General features: G+C 55.0%; 1 long non-coding RNA gene across 1 annotated transcript; it reads right to left on the bottom strand.

The window, feature by feature from the left end:
* Positions 1–4,676: 4,676 nt before the first annotated feature.
* On the bottom strand, positions 4,677–10,860 carry LOC112550368. Its single transcript, XR_003094171.1, has 3 exons — positions 10,489–10,860; positions 10,098–10,300; positions 4,677–5,714 (listed from the first exon to the last, which is right to left on the bottom strand). It is a non-coding gene; the product is annotated as an uncharacterized LOC112550368 (long non-coding RNA).
* Between the last annotated feature and the right edge of the window lie 3,562 nt (positions 10,861–14,422).

The raw sequence follows: 14,422 nt of genomic DNA, 5'->3' as shown, positions 1-14,422 counted from the left end.
TGCTGTCCGGACTGGGGTCGGTCTGCTGCAAGATGCTGCCTTCAAGGTGCCCGTGCCGAGTACTTTCAAGGAAAGGAAACAACCTGGCAGGGGGTTGCATGCTGGCTGTTGGGGTTGTCTTGGGTCTGACCATGGGTGGAAGCCAGGCTCTGGGACCCGGGGTCAGGGGCTGCGAGGTAGGTGAAGCTCCCAGGTTCGGCTGCCAGCTTTCACAGCTGCAGCCAGGGCTGGTTTGGCTCCTCGCTGGGGCGCAGCCAGGCGAGACTCAAGTGAATTCCACCTCTTTAGCCGTGGCTTCTCAGGCCGGTCCTCGTGCCCTGGTGCTGTGAGGTCCTGAGCAGACTCCTGCCTTTCTCAGGATTGCACAGACTTGAGCGGGAGCCAAGACCACCCACCGCGCTTGCCCCTTGTGACCTTCAGCTGGATTCCAGCGCTGCAGGTGAAAGGTCGATGCTGCATCCCCTTCCTCCTCCCACAAGCTCTTCCAGTTTCCCCCGTCCCTGAGATCCCCGACATAGGAGCAGCAGGCCATCGGGTGCTTATTCAGCTGTCTTGGAGCTGCAAGGAGTCCTTGTGGGTGGGTGCTGGAGGGCCATGGGCTGCAGCCCACGCCGCTGTGGTTGCAGCATCTCAGCGAAGGCAGAGCTGGGAGGGAGAGACCCAAGGTGTGAGGAGGGGGGTTGGCAGGGGGCTAACAGGTTAACCCTTCGGTGCCAAGCCTCACCCTGTGCTCCTAAATTTTGTCATGGAAAGGGGCCAGAAAGACCTCAGGGGCTAGCTCTTTCCAGAATGCAGCTGCTGAAAGAGAGGGAGTCTCGGCGGGTTTCTCGGTCACTGCCTTAGAGACACACAGTTTTCTAAGGCTTTTATATCATCCAGGGACTCCTCCCCTCTTTGAACCCCACTGAAGCCCTGAAGATCCAGGTGCCCCCAGCCTCCCCACATTTATCCTTAGGGAGAAGAGGAAGGTGGCTGGGGGCACCAGGCCAGCAGGGTTTGGAGGAGCCTGGTGTTTGGGTGGGTGTCGGAGACGGAGGGATGAGCGTGGACGCGTGGCTGGGAGGGTGTGGGTGGAAACACGAGGTCAGGGGAGTGAGAGACGAGGGTCTGAGAGCATGGGGCAGCTACGGACGGTACCGGTGACAGCCAGTCCTGTGTGGGACCATGGTATGAGGTAGGGCTACAGGGTGGACTCTGCTTTGGGCCCAGTCAATTCTAGCTGAAGTCCTGCATGAGAAAGAAAAACCCCTTTCTCTGTCGTTAGTGGTGCCCTGGGAACCCTTCTGCTCACCGAGATGACTGCAGCAAGCTGCACAAAGAGGCTATTTACTTGCACTCCTCAAAATCATAGAAAATGAGGGTTGACAGGTCACATCAAGTCCAACCCCCTGCTCAGAACAGGTCCAGCCCCAACTAGATCATCCCAGCCAGGGCTTTGTCTAGCCAGGTCTTCAAAACCTCCAAGGATGGAGACTCCACCACCTCTCTTGATAACCTGTTCCAGTGCTTTGCTACCCTCCTCATGAGAAAGTTTTTCCTTATTTCCAACCTAAACTTCCCTTGCTGCAACTTGAGACTATTGCTCCTTGAGGACCCCCTTGCCCTGGGTGTTTCTTCTCACAACCCAGAGTTGTGAGCTGGCTACCGAGGCCTCAGCTGAAGCAACAGGTCCAAGACAACTTGGAGGGGCCGTAGGAGGGGAGGGCCTCCGTCAGTCCAGCGGTGGACTGAAAAGAGCCAACTAAGGAAGAACCAGTCCACATTCAAGCACTGCGGAGGGAGCCCGTTCTTGGCCTTGCAATGACACATTATAAGTAACCCTCGGTGCCCCCTCTGCAGCAGGAGACGTGACCTGATGTGGGCACCATAGCATGAGAGCAACCCAATGCGGTGGTTAGCTCCATCAGGTAGAGGCTGAGATGATGGTGCTGAAGGTCAGCAGCATCTTGCCCACGTGTCAAGGTCCACCACAGTCTTCCCTCCAGCAGTGGGACCAGAACAGGGAGCAATTCTGGGCCCGACACCCCCATAATCAGGTGCTGAGCTGGTCCCCTGCACAGTGGCAGAAAGGGCTGCACAGTGCATGTCGCAGCATGTCTGCCTGCCACGCTAAGCGGGTGGGATGCAGGTGGTGGGGACATGGAGCCGTCACCTTTGTTCCCTCCTTCGATCTCAGACCAGGCAAGCAGAAAATACGCCAAGCAGGCACTGAGTGCACATCAGAAACCAGCCAGGTTCAGGCAGGATACACAATAGATACGACCGCGACGCAGCACACCAGCTGAATGGGATGGAATGGGAAAGGAGCAGAGCAGGCATGGCGTAGTGGCACTGATCCTGCAGGGTTTCAGGCCAGGGGACCTCAAAGATCCTCAGCTGCTTTTGACAGGGAGAGTAACCTGAGTTATAGCTGGGCAAAAGGGAACTGCTCAGGCTGCGGCCCATGAGGCAAGCCTGAAGCAGCAATGACCTTTCACTGCTGTGCACCTTTGCGTGTTTGGAGGCCTAGTGACCCTCTTGGCACACGGCTCTCGAAGGATTCCCAGGCAAAGCAGGGGGCCATGCAGACTGAACAAGTCTCAAAGCGATGCCTGCTATGGAAATAAGAGCCCTCCATGAAGAGAGCACTGTCTGCTTATTTGAATGCCCCGAAAAGGGGAATTTTTCCTCTGCCAGGAGCTACAGAATGGGAGACCCTGGTGCCATCTGCCCATGGGACTGGTGAATCATCTGAGTTTCCAATGAGCCACAGTTGTTTGCTTTGGTAGATCTCCAAGTTAAGGGGGGGGCGGGGGGGAGAAAAACCCATGCATCTTTTCCCACACAATGAGAAAAATGCATTTTTTGACGAAGCCAGTGTCAGCTCTGCCTTTCCTGAGGAACCGGGGGAATAAAAATAGAACATGAAATCTTGGTGTCTTCATGCAAGAGGCCCAGGTATGGGCTGGGGAGGTGGGAAGAAATCCAGGACCCAGGAGGAGAGAGAGAAAGTGGAGGGGCTTGGCCGGACTGGGGCAACTGGGTCTCACCATAAGGCTAAGTCTGTACTTGCCTCTCACCTTTGCTGGTCCCCAGCTTGTATCATGCCACATACCTCCGGTCAGGGGAGACTGGTTCAGTGTGGGGTTCTCCAAAGGCTGGCGGGGGGCACATGTATACCCCAGCACCACCACCGGGGGAAGGGGGAAGGTCTGAGAGACTGTCCATGTGTACATGTATGTGGGCATGCTTGCTGGCACATCTAACCTCTGATACATCCTGTGCTCTCTGCAGCTCAGGGCAGCTGGCCGCCGTACCCACGTGGCACCAAGTCATGCAGCTGTCGCCGCTGGCTCAGCGACTCATGAGCTTGGTCTGGATGGCTGTTGCTGCCTTGCCCGCATCAGGCTTGTGCTGATGGGAGCTCCCCTCCCCAGGCGGCGGGTGTTTCTCAGCTGTTGCCACGCTCGGTTCAGAGTGGGGTTCTCCTCGCAGAAGGGCACCAGGCAGGGGATGCGGCGCTGCGGGAGCAGGGGGCTGGCCCTTGCCCTGTTTCCCACGTGGCGTCAGTGCTTGCGCTAAGCTCGGGGCTGGACTTGCATCTCAGTCTTCAGAGAACGACTCCCCCGTGGGAAAGCTGCTGACGTCACTAAAACAGCAGGAGCAATCTGGAACGGGATGAGCAGGTTTTGACAAAACAAAAAGGTACAAGGGTGCAAATGCCCAGGGTACCATAGGACCCACACTGGCCAGCGGGTCAATGAACTGGCATTTGCAGGTGGAGCCTGAGGCTCAAGCACTGGATCCAAGGTGGTGGCTCTCCTGCTGTATGCGTGTCCTGACCCCCCGGGGATTGCGGCACTGATTGCAGGGATAGTTGGTCAGGGCGACCCGGGACTCACTGAGCTGCTGTTGGGAGTGAGGTGCATTGGGGCAGGTGGTGGGGCAGGTGCAGGGAAGGAGGGCATCACATCTCTGTGCTGCTTTCCTGGCCTGGTGGGATAACCGCACCTGTGCCATGCACGGATCTCCCCTCTCCCTCCTTAATTACAACACTGAGATGGTGACCTGCCTCCAGGGCTTTTGCTGCGTGTCTCAGCTCTCATTTTGGGATGGGGACATTGATTGAGGGAAGAAGTTCACTTTACCGGAGGAGCTCAGAGAATTCACCTTCTTCCCAGGAACAAGCTGTTGTCATGAACAGAGACGGCAGAGTCACTCCTGCCCTTCCAGCTTGGAGGAAGTGGTTCCTAATTTTCTTCACTGGGAAACCTGCTACCTGCCCACTAACCCAGGTCCTTAGTTGGTATAAGAGGATGCAGATCCATTGGAAATGCCTAATTTATATACTCTTCTTTCCCCATGAGTACATCATCATCTCTACCACACTCTGGCCTCCCCTCTACCCCGTCCACCATCCATCCCATGTATTCCTAATGCCCCATCAGCCTGGTAGCAATTGTGGAAACCTGGCTGCTGTTTGCAGCATTACCTTGCATGGAAACAGAGCTTTTCTTTCCTCCTGCGGGACCTTTAAAAAACGTTAGACATTTTCAGTTGAAAAGTTCAATGCTTTTCTTTAAAAACCCAAGAACTTTAATTGTTTCAGCTTTCAGGAATGAAATCCCCAAATTTTTGTGCAAAACACGGCAGAAAAAAAAGATCATTGAACATGGACCGTATTTTTTTCAGGCAATTTTTACTTTTCTAAAGAAACCTGAAAAATGTCAAGGGACACACATCTTTTCACGCCGTCAAATCCCAATTTTGTGCTGAGAAAGAAAAAAAGATTGAGTGGGAAAACATTGTCCAACCTGGCCAGCGAGTATGGGGAGAGCTGTGGACTCCTCTCTCTCTGCCTTGGAGAGCCAGGATTTCACTGCTGGAGAAGGCTGGAGGGGCCCGGCAGTACATGGAGGGGTTATCTGGATTCCTCACCAGCCCCTCATTCAGAGCTAGCATTGTCTCTGGGACAATGGGCTCGGCATGGCCTGTCGTTGTCCTTGCCTTTCCCGGTTTATTTTTGTCTGGGGTTGTAGCTGGAGGTGGAGGTCAGGTGTCAGTGGGCAACCACGGCCAAGGTATCTTTGGCACCGGGCGTCCTGCCGCGGGGCACTGAGACCAAAGCAGAATTAGCAACAGGGCAGCCTCGGGCTTGTGCTGCAGGAGGTCACTGGAAACCAGGCTGGACCGAAACATCATGGCCTTGCCTTTCTTTTGGCAGGCACAGCCCAGGCAACGGGGTATCAGGAGTGGCACTCCCCACTGCTTGTAACCTGGCACTGCTCGAGGGAACGTGACCTCAGTGCCTTGCCAGTGACCCCAAGGCTCAAGGCCTGGTCCCCACCTGGGGGACTCACTGGTTCTCTCTGTATTAGGTTCACTTGCCTCTGGACTGGGGCAGCCCAAGTGCAACCTGCAGCCTTGGTTTTGGTGTACTTCTTGCCTGACTTTAGTCCGGAGCTGCACTGTTGGAAGCTGGAGCAGCTACTGCCAGGCCAGGGGGAGCGTGAAGCTAATCTGAACCCTCCAGGCTAACAAGGACCTGGGGTTGTCATCATTTCTGAAGGAGGACTGCTACTAAGAGCAGGACTTGGTTGCCCTCTCTTTAATAAAGGTGCTTCTTGCAAGACAAGCCTCTCCAAAATCCTCCCGCTGGCCGTAGGTGCTGTGCTCACATGGTGTACCAGGCCAGTGTCCCAGAGGCGGAAAGGGGTAGACATCACGACAGCCACCTGCAAGTGGATAGGAAAGCAGACTGTTTATCCGGTGGGAAACCTTGCTGTTTCAAGCATTCATTTACCTCCCGCGTCAGAATGAAACTGCAACACCAACGGTTTCATTCCCTCTCCCGTAACGGGGCAAAGCTGCTCAGGGACATCCCCGTGTCCCGCCAATGCCCGTGTGTATCACAGTGGTGGAGACTGCAGAGCTATCCCATTCCCTCCAAACCAGATTCCACCCCGGTACTAGCCTACAGGCCTCCATCACATTCCCCCAGAGATGGATTTGGTCCTCAGCATGAGAGTTTATCCCAGCCGCTGCGTCCCGCTGTCAGCTGGAGCCAATCTGTTTCATCAAAGATTTTTATTTCCCAGCAGGGTCTTCGAGAAAGAGGAGTTCGGAGTTAATAAAAGAGCCGAGAGCTTACAGGAGTGGCAGGCGGCCGACGGGAGAAACCCCAGGACCTGGCGTCTCTGCTGGGGAGGGCAGGAGGAGGCAGTTCAGAGGACATGCCTGGACCATGCTGGCAGGTGCAAGGGCTGAAGAGGATCCTGCAGAGATGTCCCAGAGGAGCAAACACTTGGTCAGTTTTTCTGGCGTATGTCAGAGGGAGAAGGGACGCTCCCCACTGCACCAGACCTCCTCTGAACGGGCCCGGTAGCGTGTGGGAAGGATGATGCTTGTATTACCAACAGGAAGAGAAAATGTCCCTGCTGCCCTGCTGTGCTGGAGGGGGAACAAATTCTTCCACCACTGCAGGGTGGCAGTGCCCGAACCAGGCAGCACGGGCCTGAAGGGGCTCCAGCTTCTGTAGACGTCCTGTTTGCTGCTCTGTCCTTGCCCCTTGTGTCTATGGAAATAAGCAGGGCTTCTCCTGACCTCCCCACTCTCCCCCTTCCTTTCTTCCTCGTCCTCCAGCCTGCTGGGAGCGGAGATTAGCCAGATCATGACAGCATGCTGGCCATGCCCTCTCCCTCCTGCTTGGGGACTGTAGGGAGACTCTGTAGGGACCAGCTGTGTATGCAGGCTATGCCCATCCATCTGGAACCACAGCCCACAGGCCTGGTCCTCTCTGTGTGTCTGACCAGCTGAGTAAAGACCGTCCTTGTGAGTTAAATGCAACCATGTGCCATCTCTCCTTCCCCACGGAGACCCGGCAGGGTACGTATAGGAAAAGGCCGAATGCAACCCGCTCACCCTCCTTTTCCTCCCAGGGTGTTTATCAGGCTCGTCACGTCACGCTACAGATGACACCAGCAGAATCGATTGCAAAGGCAGCCGCGGCAGCAGGCCGGCGCGTGCTCTCCGCAGTCCGGAGCAGCCAGTGCATTCATTTTGCAGCAGAAGCAGAGAGGGCTTGGGAATCAGGTGCTTTTCCCTTGTCTGCTAACATGGGGCCTGAGCCTGTTCTCATCGAAATCAATGGCGTCACATCAGGAGTCAATCGCAGATCCCACGCCTTCACCTCTTGGCTGGGAATGCAGGAGGCATTTTCTTTCCCTCTTGGATTTTTAGGTCTAGGGGAGCCTAGGAGCGCGTTTGTGCCTTATCACTGGCTACGCACCAATGCTGGCCCTTTGGTTCGGAAAGGCAATGTTCACCCCTGCAGGGCTCAGCCACCGGGAGAGGCCCTCTTGAGTAGAAATGACCCTGGACCTAAACACAGCCTTCCCCTTTCAGTCGGCTTGCTTTGCAGACCACTCATCATGCCCCTGGGGTCCCATCCTGCATAGGCTCTCTGCATTTGTTAGGGTTACCCAGGGTGTGAATCTTGGCAGGATATGGTTCATGAATGCATTAAACACCCATTTCTGGACTCCCACGGACAGGACAGGGGGTGTTTCCACGTGTACAGAAGGGAAGGGGTGAATGATCAATGTTCCTGCTCAGATGGTGAGGGTGTCCAAAGCTGAGGAGGGTGAGAGGAGCAGACGCTCTCCTCTCCTGCTCTGTTATGCTGTGTCTAATTAGAAACCTTAATAATTAAGCCCCCTCTGCCATTCCTGCCTAGCTCACGAGGTGGCAGGTGGCTGCGAGCTGTTGGGCTGTGGAAGCTGGGCGAGCTCTGGTGGGAGTAAGGGCAGCAGAGAGCGGCTCTGGGGGTGGCTGTGGAGTAAGAAACCAATTCATTGCATCTGTCTCTGGGCTGCAAACCCACTCCAAAAGGCCTGAGAAGTGGCAGAGGACGGGGAGACTGGCCACAAGTTTTCTTTAATGTGGGACAGAAAAACAAAGCGGCGCTTACCCAAGGAGCCCGACACCTCCCTCCAGCTGCCTGGCTCCCCCGGGGGGGCAGCTTGCAGGTCTATTTGTGCAAAGGGCGGGGGCACAGAGCATGGCGGAGCGCAGCTAGGGAGAATAGGATGATGCTGAGGAACGGGAGATCAGGAAAACTCCTTCACTTGAACCATAAGCTCCTGGGGGGAGAGGGTCTTTGTTTTGTACTTGTATAGCCCCTAGCACCATGGGCTATGCCTGGGCACACGCAGAAGTCACAATCAGGGTAACGCTGTGCCCAGCTTCACTGAGGGATGCAAACGTTGCCAACCTCAGTAGTTTAAACCTCAGGAGTCAGGCTTTCCCGATGAATGTGATCAGTTAAAAAAAATGAGAAAATTCTGAGCAAATATGATATATTTTAGGGACTTTTCAATGTCCCCTCTGGCTTCTCCACTTTCAGACCTCATGGGGTCTCCTTGCTGATCTTTCCCTGGCAAACACAAGGGCTAGAAACTCACTTCGTTAATGAGAACTGAGGTTCTTTATGAAAAGCACCACAGGCCAGATCCTACTCCACCTGTTAGGCATGTAAGTGGACTTAGGTGCCTAAGTGCAATTCTGTTCCAGAGTCCCTGCAAATCTGTTGCTACAAAAGGTGGATGGGTCCTCCTCTTCCTCCTCCTCCTCCTCCTTTGTGACTCAGACAGAAGGGTCCAATGGCAGCGGTTACAGAAATAGAGGCACCAGTGGGTTTTCAGTGCATTACTGTCCCACAGGAAGTGGAGCAGACCCCCACGGCTCCAGACACTTAGGTGAAGCCTGGACCGTCTGTCTCAGGGAAGCTCCCCAGGCTGGTGGGGAGGGGCGGGCTGACCCGAGAGACATTCCCATGTCTCAGTCCGGTGGTAGGGCTGGGGTCAGGTATCAATTCTGGCACAGCATTGCTCTCTGTGTCTGGGCCAGACCACACTCCAAGGTGAATTAGGAATCTAAGATGGTTGAATTTAGCCTTCTTATGTAAGCGACACTAGCTTGGAAGTACATACATACCCAGGTGTAATTACACTCCCGGGCATATCCTCTCTGATGGCTTAAGAGCCTGGGGAGTCTTGATGGATGTAATGGACACCCCGACAGGACCCGTGCAGAACTTAACTCGTGCCTCCTGACACCTGTTAGCGGCTTTTCCTGCCATTTTCCTTCCTTGGGCCTCTCAAGGACTGCCTTGAAAAGCTAGCTGCTTCTTCCTTAGAGTCCTCCTTAAAGATGTGCATTTCCCATGATCAAAGGCCAAGATGCCAAGAGGACAAGCCTTGCAAGGAGAGGCTAAGGGACTTGGGACTCTTCAGCCTGGGGAAGAGAAGGCTCAGGGGGGGCTTGGGGGCACCCTACAAGTACATAAGGGGGTGCATCAGGACCTCGGAGAAAGAGTTGTTCACCACGGCTCCCCAAGGGATAACAAGGTCTAATGGCCACAAACTCCTGGAAGGCCGATTTAGATGGGACATAAGGAAAAACTTCTTTACAGTCTGAGTGTCCAGGGTCTGGAACAGACTCCCCGCAGAGGAGGAGCAAATACTTACTCTGGACTCATTCAAAAGGTGTCTGGATTTATCTGGCTGGGATCACTGGACCCCAGCAGACTTCCTGCCTATGGCAAGGGGCTGGACTTGATCTTGTGAGGTCCCTTCTAGCCCCTAATGTCTCTGGAATGGGCTTCCAAGGGAGGTGGCGCTCCCCCCTACCTTGGGGGTCTTTAAGACTGGACAAGCACCTGGCTGGGGTCATCTAACCCGAGCCCTCTTTCCTGCCGAGGGCAGGGGGTCGGACCCGATGATCTACTGAGGTCCTTTCCGCCCCTAAAAATCTATGAGATCTATGACATCCCATCAGGAGGTAGCTGGGAGGCAACAGATACACCTGTTCAGGGTCCCTTCGATCCTCCCCTGAACCGGGCCCGGGAGCCTCAGGCATTGCAGTGAGGGTGAAGCACAAGGCAGCCACCTGGACATGAACATGGCTTTCCTCCTGTGCCGCAGACACACCTGAGCTGGCTCTAAACCAGCTGGCTCAGGTACTGGCTGCTGTCTAGCCCGGGCAGCACAAAGCCCCGTGCAAACTAATTTTGCTGCTCCTCCCTGAGTTACCCAGCTCATCAGAGTACGTCAACTCACCTGGAGCTCCGGGCTGCCCCAGCGAGACAGCTTCTGGTGCCCAGGTTTAGGGCTGAGGGCTGTGGTGTAGACAAATCCTGGACTATGTGCAGGGCAGCGAGTAGAGAAGGTGCCCAGAGTTGGTGCTCACAGGACTGCTCTGTGCTCTGCAGGGCTTCCTCGAGCTCTTCAAACCAGCGTCCTCTCCCCCATGCGTGTCAGCGCTGTGTAGGAGGAGCGAATCCCATTAGCAGCAGCAAGGAAACATGATGAGATCTCTGCTTCGGAAGCAGGGAGACGAGCTCCTCACTGAGATCAAACCTTCTAGAGAAGGCTTTCAAGAAAGCTGGAGCAGATTGGGATGGGGATGGGGGTCCTTTGAGGCTTAGAGGAGCATGCCTGTTGCTGATACCTTGTTTTTCATGTGCTTTTCTATATGACAGGATGCTAATGAGAGAGCTGGGGGGCTTCCTAGTCCCTCAGGAGAGAATCTGTCCCGGTGAAGCTGTTCTAGGAGCTCAGGAAACCAGCCAGCGTCTTACATACGCTCAAGGGAGGAGTCCCAAGAGCAAAACTCCTGTGAAATGTTGTGGCATCAGGATGTGGGCCAAAGCACTGAGCGAACTGTAGTTCCCCTGCCTGACTCTTGGCACGAGGGCTTTGTTCAGGGGATTCACGGCAAGGCACGTAGGCAGGGATCATTTGCGGGGTTATGGCTATCGGCTGCTGTCTCCTTGTCACCTTCGGCGGGAGGAGCCGGCCTCCCCTACAAAATGGGAGGCTCGGGGCAGATTTTTTTCAGACAGTGTGCTCCCTTGGGGGGCCCTCCATGGCTCAGCATCAGAAGAGAGAGACGCTCCCCTGGGAAGCTGGAGTGCCAGCCCTGCTGCTGTCAGTAGGCTAATAATATCTGTGGGAGAAGGTCACCTGGACACGGGCAAGGGCATCTCCAGTTACCAGCTGCTGCCTGGGAGCTTGCAGGCATTCAGCCCCTCCAAAGTCATGTGGATTATCTCAGAGGGGAGGTTGTGCTGTGATTCCCTCCCTGTCCATGGGCTTCCTGCGTAGGAGATGTCAGCCTTTGCGGGATCAGTTATCCACAGCGGCTGGAGCGCCGCCACGGGCTATGCAATCAGATAAGCCCTCACGCTCTCTCCCCACCCCTTTGTTCCTGCTCTAGCGTCCTGTCCCTTGCCCGTCCCTGTCCCTGGGGCACTGCCACATTCCCTTGAATGAAGTTTGGAGGCTCCCCCCGTGTTTTGCCAGAGGCGCATCGTTATTTTTGTTCCCGGTTTGCAGATGAGAGGATTGAGGGAATGGGAAGGTGAAGACCGTGCCCAGTGACGTGGTGAGTCAGAGAAGCTGGGAGCCTTCCCTCTCAGTCCCTGGCTCTCCATCCCCCTGCACCAAGCTCTTTCAGCTGAAAGGTCCTGTTGGCCAGAGCCATTGCAGGAGCCATGCTTTCCTACCAAGATGGGCTCAGGCCAGGTATCTGCGGGCAGCACGGCATACTGCCCGAGGAACCAACACCATCCTTCCTAATGGAAGTGCTAGTGGACACTGTTAAGACTCTTCCCTCTGGTCTCAGCTGGTTCCTGCTGGTTGCTGGGGGCTCCTTCAGACCTTGCATGTGGAGGACTGTAGCCTCTCGGACCCATTTGCTTGAAGAAACTATCTAGACCAGTCCTGTTTGCAAATCAAGTTGGCCAACGGGGAACAGCTGGGAGGTTTCAGTGGGTGAGCAGGCAGGATTTCAGATGCATCCAGAGAGAGGACACCACATATACCCAGGAGCCTGAGAGCCATCCAGCAAGAGAGCACGTGCACTCTCACCTGGACATATCATGGATGTACCCTGGTCTCATCAGCCAGTTGTACTGGGATATTTTCTACCCCATGGCTGCTGCGCCCCCCACCCCGCCCCCCGGCATACTCTACAGTGTCCATCCCTTCATTGTACTGTCCCCTGCCCCCTTTTCCTTAGGAGGTCTCCGGGTCTCCAGGCTCTCCCCTGGTTCAGTCAGCCTGGAAAGGGTGTCATCCTATAGCATCAAATGTCCCAGCCGAAGGGTTTCTTCTTGCTGGAAAGCTGCTTAGCAGCTTATGGAAACAATAAAAGTAGCTTTATCTTCAGTCCCAAGGCAGATGGTTTGGCTGATTGGTTTGACTCTTAAGCTGGATTTGAGGTCCTGATATTTTGATTTTTAACAATTTTTGGCCGGTCAGACTGTAGCGCTGTAATCCCCAGTTCCTCGTAAATCCAGTTCTCTGGGACTCAGAGTACGATGCTCTTCTGGGTACGGTGCATAGAGCTGTGTGTGTCCCCGAGCATGGGGGAGCCCACAGGCAGGGATGCAGGGTCTGCTGTAGCATCCCCTTCTCCAGCATTGCCACCGCTCCCCTGGCCAGCCATGCCTGGCCACAGGCCTCAGCATGACCAGCCTTGTGTTACTTCCCACCTTCCTAGAATTTCCCTCTGGGATTTCAGTGGGATAAAGTCTCCTCTTTCACTGCTTGTCTGGACTTGGTGGGGAGTATTGCTATCAGCCAGCTAGGAAGTGCTCTGGGCTCCAAGGCTGGATTCGTGCATCGCCAGCATTAACACAGACACAAGTTGTTTCCCTCGTTGTCTTGGAAGGGGCTGGTTTCATCTCTGTCCTAATTACCAGGAGTCGTGGACTTCCCCCTACCATCTGAGCCATGTTATCAGCTTGAAATGCTCCTACTGTCTCCTGCTAATACCATTTAGCTTGTTCTCGCCTTCGCCCCCTCACAGTCTCGGTACAGCACGGCCTTCTGGAGTCCTTCTCCAGAGGAAGTCTTGCTGGTTTGGAGCGCCAGCCCAGCCCTTCGTCCCAGCACTGGCTGTGCAGAAGGTTTAGTGTTCATTTGAACTTGCAGGTAGACAGAAGTTTGCTACTATCTGTCCTCTGCCAATATTTTCCAGTGGTTGATAACTCTATACCCAGATTCTCTTAGCCTTGACTGCCCAGGTCGGGCCCATCTCCTGCCCAGTGCATTTTGGGTTATCAACCACTCCAAAATATTGGCAGAGGACAGATAGTAGCAAATTTCTGTCTGCTGGGACCTGATGTCTTAGCCTAAGGCATCCCATGGGCCACATATGGCCCCTAAAGGTTTCACTTGTGGCCTCTGGGCTCCTGCCCCCCATTGCTCCCTGCTGCCAGGGTCTCTGGGCTCCCTCTTCCAGCTTCCACTGCTTGCCCTTACCGCTGAGGGTGGCACAGAGCAGTTGACAGGGCCCAGGGAGCCTGCAACTGGGCAGGACCATGGCCCCTGTGCTGTGGGGCAGTGTAGTGGGGAGACCCACACAACAAAATGGGGGGAGCATGGTAAGGGAGCACCAGCCCTCAGCACTCCTGGCTTTGGAGGGCCTGGGGTGGTGAGAGCACATGGGAGGGTCCTTCTGATTTTGCAAATGGTCCCAGTCTCCCTCGTGCTGGCCCAGCGCCAGCAGCTGATCCCAGACCACTTCTACAGTCCTTGCTGTGGGCAGGAAAGTGACCTCGTCAGAGCAGGTCACAAGCACATCATTACCGGCTCCTTCTCCCTTGTTCACAGTGAGGCCAATTCTCATTTGGTTTTGCACATTCAACCCAGAGCTTTTGAATAGCCGGTGCTGTCGAGTGAGTCTTTATCCTGAAAAATTTGCTGCATCCGGCCTGTCCCCGAGACAGGTCTGAGGAGCTGGAGTCACCAGGTGGTGTGCTGAAGGGCTGGGGAGCTGCAGTGAGCACAGCGCTGGGGCTGTCTCGTGCTGCTAGGGACGCGATTGTTGTGGTCAAGCAGCGGTGCCAGGAGACTGATGGGGAGCAGACATGCACATCATGGACAGGCCATGTTGTGGGGACTGAGCTTCTCCTGAACGTCACTGGAGAAAAATAGCCACAAACTATACAGTGTTAGATAAGCTAGCCCACAGGGATTAGCCTGGGCTGCAAATAACAGCGTAAGGCTAATTACCAGACATGCCACACGGAAGAATCAACCTGTGGGATCAACCTGGGGGCATGGAGGAAGGGGTGAATCCCAAGGATCTGTGATCCCTGACCTCCACGGGCTGCTGCCTCCCCCTGGCTAGGGGAAGACTCGTCAGCCAGGGACAGAGCCAGCCTGGTGTTTCTAGCTGCCTTGGGCAACCAAACGGTCACTGCAGGGCTGGGTTTTTTAGCATCTACACATGTCTAGAGAAGTTTGTGCAAATGTTGGCACCATGTAGGACCTGCCTGGTATTCTACCTGCCTTTACTGTGGACACCAGGATACGCAGATTTTACTGCAGCTGCTTAGTTCTGCTTGTGTTGCCCCTTTCCAAAATGCCCTCTG

This window comes from Alligator sinensis, unplaced genomic scaffold (genome assembly GCF_000455745.1).
Source record: "Alligator sinensis unplaced genomic scaffold, ASM45574v1 scaffold402_1, whole genome shotgun sequence".
In the NCBI taxonomy this organism is placed as follows: Eukaryota; Metazoa; Chordata; order Crocodylia; family Alligatoridae; genus Alligator; species Alligator sinensis.
This window is presented reverse-complemented; position numbering and strand designations above follow the sequence as displayed.